At 41.1% G+C, this 6,905-nt stretch overlaps 1 protein-coding gene across 11 annotated transcripts in view; it reads right to left on the minus strand.

Moving 5' to 3' along the window:
* GULP1 (GULP, engulfment adaptor PTB domain containing 1) overlaps positions 1-5,152 on the minus strand; it is a 204,863-nt gene extending 199,711 nt beyond the window's left edge. For 4 of the 11 annotated variants that reach the window (XM_023528972.1, XM_023528955.1, XM_011356338.2 and 1 more), the window contains exon 1: positions 4,618-5,122. The gene's annotated coding sequence lies outside the window, so the exon portion shown is untranslated. Of the gene's footprint in view, positions 1-4,617 lie in introns of all 11 variants that reach the window. The other 7 variants (XM_011356385.2, XM_023528999.1, XM_023529005.1 and 4 more) reach the window with 6 other exon arrangements.
* Between the last annotated feature and the right edge of the window lie 1,753 nt (positions 5,153-6,905).

The following is a 6,905-nucleotide window of genomic DNA, read 5'->3' on the forward strand; positions in this document are numbered from 1 at the left end:
TAAGATTTTTTTCTCCTGTACAATATTTGATTCGATTAACTGTCTTCCCATGAAAGCATTATTAGGGTGGCTGAAAATACTTTCTTAGCATAAAACAAACATAAAACTAGCAAATAACAGAACTTAAAAAAAGTATAAGCACTGTTTTCTAAGCCTAACTCTGAGACACTGACTTTTAGCCATTATCTATGAAAATAAAGGCTTAATTTCAATTTCATAGCTCTCCTGTTTGGAAACAATGCAATTTCTCTGTTGAAAGTTTATACTGTTTTTCCTCTTCCAATCTGAATATATTTAAGCTCCCGCAGAAACAAGTTTAAGTTTCCTGATCTCTAAATGCATTAAGACACACACTATTAGATCATTAGATCTACTAGCCTCTAACATGTTTAGAGACCAGGGCTCATGGCAGCCATGCAGTTGGTTCCTGAAATTACTTTTGAATTCATTATTACATTCAAATAAAGTAACTTTTTTTTTCCTTTAGAGGTTTTAGAAAACAAATTGCAATTTTGCAGAATGGGTCACAAAGAGTTCTGCTAAGCAAAATTTAAATAAAAATTACCTAACATTCAGCAATGGAAATTAAGGTTTTAAGATTTTTAACTTAAAGTTAAAAGCAAGATTGGATATTTTATATTAAGATTACTCTAATACATCCTTGAACAGTCACTTGTTCTTTGACTTATTCAAAAAATTATCTATTTTGTTAATATGACCATAAATTCAACTATTATTTCCTGTATACACCTACTTTTTGTAAATTCACTATTAATGATAAGGTGAAGTCTAAAGATAAAAGTTGTAATTAAGTATTTTACTAAAATATTTTATTCTTTAAACTATTTACCTGAATAGTAGTTCCCCTTATCCGTGGTTTCATTTTCTGCTGTTTTATTTACCCTCAGTTCACCACAGTCTGAAAATATTAAATGGAAAATTCCAGATATTTTGAGAAAGAGAGAGGGAGACCACATTACATAACTTTTATTACAGTATATTATAATAATTGTTCAATTTTACAATAACTAATATATTGTTGTTAATCTCTTACTGTGCCTAATTTATAAAATAACTTTATCATAAGCAGGGATGTATAGGTAAAAACATAGTATATATAGGGTTCAATACTATATGGGGTTTCAGGCATCCACTGGGTGTCTTGGAATTTATCCCCCACGGATGAAGGAAGACTACTATATTTATTCTGTTTTCTTTCTCTAACACATTGATTTATACACCTGAGAAGGAGTTAAGTTAAATATCCATGAGTACAGCATAGTACATTAAGCTACAGAAATAGTTTAATTGACATGTCAAATGAAAAATTAAATATTTCACTATCATCATGCATGGATCAACACTTAACCAGTTCATACATTACAGATGACAATAAATTATATGTTGGTAAAATGTGTAAGAAGTAAAATATATGCACGAAATCAAAGTGTTCAGAAGTGCAGTGCTGAGATTGAATTCAAGGCTGATGGTTTCTGGGACATAAAAAGTATGCAACAAATAATGGTTGAATCAATTAATCAATGGCTCTTAAATCTACTGTGTAAACTCTTATGGAAGTCATTGTGGCCACCGGGAAAAGAAAGTTTGTTTGTACATCCTAAATGTATTTTAGTCTCTCAAGTGTTACTTCCAAGAAGGGAGCCAAATTCTGCAAATATATCTGGTAACTTCTCATAATGACAAACTTGAGCTGAACTCAAAAACAACCAGTCCTAAGTATAAATATAAACTGAAATAAAAATAAATGAATTTGCTGATTGTTCTTTTCTCTAGATGACTCGGCTTTAACCATAACAAAATCTCACCTCATAGTCTCAAAAATTAAAGTTTATGATTAAACTACAACTATGATTAAAATGAAAAAGCAGTAATTTTTATAAATTAAATACAGATATATCACTACTATATGTGTGTTCTAGATATAAATATTACTATGTTACCGCTATAATCTCAAGTAAATCAACTGAGAAACCCTATGACCTTTATGGCTAAAAACATATTAACATAATTTCATCTCTTTAATGCTCACATTAAACGTTGTAATTATATAAAGGAAAGTTTCTTTACTTTGCAAGTGGAAAAACTGAAATCATAGTCAGGGAAAACATGTTGCCAAGGGTGATTCACAAAATCAACCTCAGAGAGCAAGCTGATAATTCACAATCTCAAACTCACCCATCCAAAGGAAATAGAAACCATGTTAGTGCTTTTTTACCATTCAATGCCCAAACACACAATAGTAGACCTATGTCCCTGGAAAAAAAAAAAAAGGTAGATATATGACACATGAACAATTTTAATGCATAAAAGTAGGATCTGAATTGCAGATAAAGCTCTGAGTTCCTGGCTAGTCTGGAACTTAGAAAGCAGCAGGGCTTTTAGTATTGGGCAAATATGTGTGAAATACCGAGATCACTCAAGTTCTACTTCTTCAAGTGAAAGAGCAAGATCTGTTTATCAGGATCACTTTTGACAAATACAAGGAAGACATGCTGGAAACGTTTTTCGCTTTAATTCCATGACCCAAATCTGTACCTTTTGAGAAATACCTAATTGAATTATTCAATTTAGGTGGAAAACCACCTGCTCAAAGCCCAAGTCTTTAGTTCTTACTGGCTATGAAAACAAAGAAGGTCAAGACCAAGGGACTGAAGCTGCAGCAAGCCTAGTCCACCTTGAGGAGGCAAATAGCAAAGTGTGAACATATGCAAAATATGATTAGCACGAGCAGCATCAGGCACCCAGCTATTCATTCCACTGCAACACAGATAAGGATCAGACTACTCTTGGAGCACTTCTTTCAATCTCCTGTCATATCCAACTACACTCTATGCTTAGTTTATTTTTTTGCCAAGAAGACTGATCTTAGTCAATCACATAGGAATTTTCACTGCAAAAGAAACCCCTTGTTTAAACCCAAGAACAACCAACAGTTCCTTTCCAATTATCCCCCTGCAACTCCTTCATTCTCTTTCATGCCTGGCTACTGAGCTCAGTCCAGTATGGCATCTGGCCAGGTTCTTCTCTTCTTTCCTTGTCAGTCATAAAAACTTGGAAAACACTCCTGGACAGCTCAAGGAGACCTTTTAATTATGCAATAAGGCAGTACCTTAGCTTGTTGGCTGTTTCCAGCAAGGCTTGTAGTCGCCAGAGACATCACTCTCCCAATTGGTGGGTTTTCTAGCAAGGCTACTTGTTTATGTGGGGGAAGGAGGGTAAGACTGGCAGAGAAATGAGGTGATCTGCAAAGCTGAAAATTTTTCAACTCTGACCTCCCAATATTCACTCTATCTCATTACCGCGCCTTTAGCACCTACCTAATCACTCATCTGATAACACAGACACAAAAACATTAGCATGGCGGTCTCCTACTAGTCCTAGAAATTATCAAATGGTATCAAAACTACAATATTCTCCAAAAACTGTTATCTTCAAGTGTTGGTTAAACATATTTTAAAAAACAGGTCCCAAAATAAATTTATTAAATCCTTCCTAATTGACTGCATTATACTTTGTCAAGCTAGCAAACTGAAACAGTGCGTGTAAATGTCTGACGCAAGTGAAAGTAAGGACAGTTTAGTTGGGAAAAACTGCCAGGACCCAGGAAGGGGTACCTTGACTGCCAGCCTGCATTTACTCGTACTTTGTCCAATGTACTAAGTGGACTCGCTAAGCGCAACACCAGCTACATCTTCTTTACTCTGCCCTGGTGCCCTAGTTCAAGCTGCCGCATCCAGCTTCCTGTTCAAGTCCCATTCAACATTGTAAACACATTCCAAGAAAACCAGCCTTCCCCGAGTTCCCTCCCGCACACAGGGAAGTCAGCGCAACAGCCAAGGAGACACAGGGAAGAACCGATCGCGCTGGGTTCTGATCCATGTAGTTAGTCAATCCACAGGAAGAAGGACCTAGGCAAGAGAGCTTGGCTACCGGACCAAGAGCCCAGGGACTCATCATCCTGCCGCGCTGTGCGCCCCTCTAATGCAGCGCGCGCCAGGAGTTTCTCGACCCACCCAGCCAAAGGGAACCACGCGGGCGCCGCCCGAGAGTTGGGGCCCTCCCAGCCCAGGGCTTTAAAGAATCCTCGACCGCGCCTGCGAGCTTCGCTTCTCCCCGCCCCCATGCCCACACTCTCTCCCCGAGCCAACAAAAGGGAGGTTACGCTAGAAGTTTCGCCCCTGGGTCGCCTTGCTGTTGACCCAGAGATGACTTGCCTGCTCAGTCCAGCCGATCCACGCGCCCTCAGCCTTACTGATCCACGGGCGCCCTCCCGCTCCGCTCCGGCTCCTGCCCCGCGGGACCAAAGTTACCACAAAGGACTACAGGAGGCTCCAGGAGTCCGGAGCCAGCTGTGTCCCCGACCTCGTGAGGCGCCCCTGTCGTCCCTGAAACACTGCCGTAGTAGTCGTCAACAGGTCTTAGCTTCTTTCGTGCCGGACGACATCCGGAGCCTTTCACTGTCCTAATTTTTGCAACCTGCCCGGCGGCCGCCGCGGTGCCGCGCAGCCCCTCTCCCTCCCTCCCCAGCACCCGCGGCGGTGCTAACCACCGCCTGCCGCCTCTCAAAATGTCACTTTAAAAGAGACTGCACTCTACCTGGCGGAAAGCTGGGCTGGTAGCCAAGGAAGACCCCAGACAGATCGCAGTCTCTCGGTACCTTACTGACTGATGCAGTCGGGTCAGGCTTGGGGCAGGGGCGTGGAGAACTGCGGTGTCCTCAGAGCCGGGAGATCTCCTCTCCAGCAGAGCCGCGGCGACGTTTCCGTGGCGGATGGGGAAAGTTTCTGTACGTCAATGTGGTGCTGGACTTGGGACCCTCCGACTCCGGACCCCTCCCTCTTCGCCCTCGTTTCTCTCTTCTTCCTCTTCCTAATAGGCTGGAGCCAAAACTGGCGCTGGTGGCGGCTAGGGCTGGAGGCTCGGGACTCCGGATCGCTCCCCGCTGGGAAAGCGGGGCTCCCCCTCTCGGCCAGAAGGCAACTCTCCCAGACTCCGGCTGGCGCACTTCTGGCGGTCTCCTAGGACACTTCCACACCGGACGCCAGTGTTCAAGCTCGCTGACTTTCTTCAATCTCTGATAGTCGTTTACTATGGCCTGGTATCTGGCGCTAGCACGCAAGACCCAAGGGGGCGGGTTAGGGTGGGGGTAGGGAGGAGTGGAATGTGACAGAAACCCGACTGCAGTAAGAGAGGCCTTACCTTACCCTGCTTTTAACCCGGACAGAAGCAAAAACACAGTTCCCTACACCCCCACCTCTGGTCCCCAGCCGAGTTTACTTTTGAACCTCGTCCCTGAAGCCCTGGATCAGGACTATTTTCCTTCCCTTATCTCTATGTGTTTCCTAACAATTTTAAAACACCTCTGCTGCTTAACAGTAATAAAGTGTCAAAAGAAGCACACACATGACTACGATTAGAATGCCCTCTTTACAGCCTTTATCAAGAAAGCATTAATAACAGTTGTTGCCGCTGCTCAGAGGACACCTCTGTAAACATTTTTCCTTTATTTTTTCTCATTTCTTTAAACTCGGCCTGAATCTCTGCACTTCGTTATGCCTTTAAAAAAGAAAAAAGAAACCTGCCTCCACCACCAGATCATGTTCATTTGCTCCATTCAGATATTTGCCCCTGAATTGAAGACTTCTGTAAAGGCTCTAGGGAAAACGCAACAAACAATTCTTAAAATCTCTGTATGAGAAGACCGGCCAGGAGAAGGAAGAGTATCTTCATATAAGAGATCCTTAGTGGATAAGAGGAACTTTAACTAAAGTTTTATGAGACGCTGCTCAGAATTTAATTTACTAAATTTCAAGTTGAATGTGCAAATGTATGGATAAAGGGAATTTTTAAAAAGCATTTTGCAAGGCTAGCAAATATAATGTGTTACAGTGGAACCCGGGGTTTAGAATCAGACAAGCCAGATTCCTTTCCAGACTCCATACTTACTCATTCTGTGCCCTAGGACACTCAATGCAATTACAACTGCCAGAAGGAATTATATAATGGAACTCGCAGAGTCACGGTCACATTTACAGGAGCTGGAATAGTGTCAGGCAGAAAAGGTACTCAATAAATATTTGGTTCTTACATCTCACTGCTTGACTGTAATTAGAAGAAGATGGCTCTGGAAATTTTCCCCAAAGACCTTTTTAACTGAATCAATTTTCTTCTCCCTGATGCTTTTTCCATTTAAAAAGATACAGCATCACAATTTTTGAAATAGGAACTAAGTTTAGGGATCATCTAACTCTAGCCAAACTCCCTTATTTTGAATACAAGGCAACTGAAGTCCAAGAATCTTAACTGACTTTCCCCAAACCTCACTGGTTAGGAATTGCTAAAGTTAGGGCCAGAAATCAGGCCTCTTCACACTTGGCAGAATCCTCTTTTAACTATATTTTCCTCTTTATCACAAGTCAAGTACACAGTAAAATAATTACATTGAAAACATTAATCTGACGACCATACTAGTTGCTTTTTTTGTGCATGACCTTTGATAATGGAGAAAATGAAATGGAATAAGCATTGCCAAAAGAGTCACTTAGAGTGGAGATGGTATTAAGGAAGTAAGGTTTACATACATGTTGTGCCTCAGTTGTCAGAGCTACTAAGTTGTTAAACCTGTTAATAAACTCAGCTCAAGGATGAGGCATAAACATTCAGGAACAACAACGTCTAAATGGGCATATATGGACTTAACTTCCTTCCCTGTAGTTTCTGTCCTTTGCATATTGGAACCAACCAATCCTCGTTAACTTAGCCAGCAACCCTTCATTTGCATTTGAAAGATTTACATTTTGTGGTTTTTTGCTTTTAGAAACCCTGCTTTTCTTTGTCCTCTCCAGAACACAGTTTGGGCTGCTACCTTAATCTGCATGCCTTTT

The sequence above is a fragment of the Pteropus vampyrus genome, unplaced genomic scaffold, assembly GCF_000151845.1.
Source record: "Pteropus vampyrus isolate Shadow unplaced genomic scaffold, Pvam_2.0 Scaffold2, whole genome shotgun sequence".
NCBI lineage: Eukaryota > Metazoa > Chordata > Mammalia > Chiroptera > Pteropodidae > Pteropus > Pteropus vampyrus.